The sequence below is a fragment of the Bubalus kerabau genome, chromosome 2, assembly GCF_029407905.1.
Source record: "Bubalus kerabau isolate K-KA32 ecotype Philippines breed swamp buffalo chromosome 2, PCC_UOA_SB_1v2, whole genome shotgun sequence".
Lineage (NCBI taxonomy): Eukaryota > Metazoa > Chordata > Mammalia > Artiodactyla > Bovidae > Bubalus > Bubalus kerabau.
This window is the reverse complement of record NC_073625.1, coordinates 189,540,602-189,542,587: the sequence shown is the minus strand read 5'-3', so window position 1 is coordinate 189,542,587 and position 1,986 is coordinate 189,540,602.

Genomic DNA, 1,986 nt, shown 5'->3' with positions numbered 1-1,986 from the left:
AAGGAAGCAGCTGTCCTCCATGTCAGTCTGGGAGGGGCTGGGAGGACTCCTGCCCCTATTAACACAGAAATATCATCTTCAGCAGAAATACCTTCGCAAATATTCATCAGAAGGACTGATGCTGAAGCTGAAGTGCCAATACTTGGGCTACCTGATGCAAAGAGCCAACCCATTGGAAGAGACCCTGATGGGAAAGATTGAAGGCAGGAAGAAAAGGGGATGACAGAGGATGAGATGGTTGGATGCCATCATCAATTCAGTGGACATGAGTTTGAGCAAACTCTGGGAGATAGTGATGGACAGGGAAGCCTGGTGTGCTGCTGTCCATGGGGTCGCAAGGAGTCGGACACGACTGAGCAAATGAACAACTGTCTACATACTTCATTCATTAGAATACTGGTGTGGCACACTCCTCCACATGGATGCAGAGGCATGCAGGCTAACATGGTTTATCCTCTAAATTGGTCAGTATCAAGAGAGAAGAAGCGGTGAGGGGTGCTGGGCATCCTTGCCCCCTTCCCAAGAAGTGGGCCTCTGCCAGCTCCAGACTGGGAGGAACCAAACTCAGACAATCCTGGGAAGGTGGCCTGACAGCAAGGGCTTTAAAATGTTCCCTCCCTCCCTCCCTCACCAGGTAGCACTGAGCTCCTACCAGGGATCAGGTACTGGGGCTTCCTTGCTCGGGGGAGGAGTCATACAAGAAATAAAACACCTGGAGGGGGCTAGAGACCAACAGAGGACAGATAAAAAGTACAGTGTGTACCCACGGATGAGAATTCAGACTTGAACATCCTGACACGCAGATGAACCTACAGGACGTGATGCCGAGGGAAGTAAACTGGTCATAGAAGGATAAATACCGAATGGTCCCACTCACAGAGGCCCCTGGAGGAGTCAGCTTCCCAGAGACAGGAAGTGAGACTGGTGGGGGCCAGGGGCAGAGTCGGGGTGATGGGAAATGAAATAAACTGTGCACTCATGGTAAATATTATGATACGTGTACTTTACCACAATTTCACAAAGAAAGGAAAATCAAGGAAAGGGTTGAAGAGCCCCAGGGGGCAGAATGGCCACATACCCCAACAGACGGGCGGGACTGCCCAGTAGGCAGCAAGGGAAGAGCCCAGCAGGCCAAAGGCACAGCTGGTGCAAGGGCCCTGGGGTGGGAGAAGCTCTCCGAGTCAGGGGAGGGGCCAGGGGACCAGGTTCGGAGCTGAGTCCGAGGGTGGTCCCTCCGTGGAGGCGCCCAGCACAGTGTCTCCTGCAGGAGCATGCTTGCCCTGCTCTGCGTAGCACACCCAGCCTCCATCACCATGCTGCCCAGATGGCCGGGGTGGAAGTCCCCTGCCCATCTGCCGCCTCCGTCAGATCACCAGCATCTCAGGCAGGGCAGGGCCTCCTGCGGCCTCAGCAAAGGCAGTATTTGGCCAGGTGCGCTCTTAACAGGCGGGGGGTGAGTTACCTCATCAGGAGGGAGAGGGGGCGGGAGGCAGAGCCACCTTGTGGCACGTCCCTTGTGGCACGTCCCTCGTGGCCTAGTTAGGCTCAAGATGGCACTGCAGGGTCAAAGGTAAGCTTCACACCCTGGATGAGGCAGGTGTCTGCTGGAGGAGTGAGGTCCCTGGCAAGACAGGTCATGGGCACCCCAGCCCTTTCAGTGCTTTTCTGGGGCCCAACACTAACATGGGGGAAGGCTAGTGGCTGGATCCAGAACCAGCATTAAAATTAATGTGACTCACTCTTCTCCTGGGTCCATGGTGCCTGACATGGTGGAGGAGAGGAGGCCCCGTAAGGGCACAGCATGGTGGAGCACAGGGGCAGAGGCCACTCAGGTGGGTACCCCCGGCAGCATCAGGCAATGGGGATGTCCATCTGCTCACACTTCCCCCGTGCAGCAGCCACCCTGACTCAGGGCGCAGCTCCCAGCGTCTGCGGTGTCACCCGCCCATGTGTGTTGGGAGGCGGATGCTGTGCCTGGAACCACTG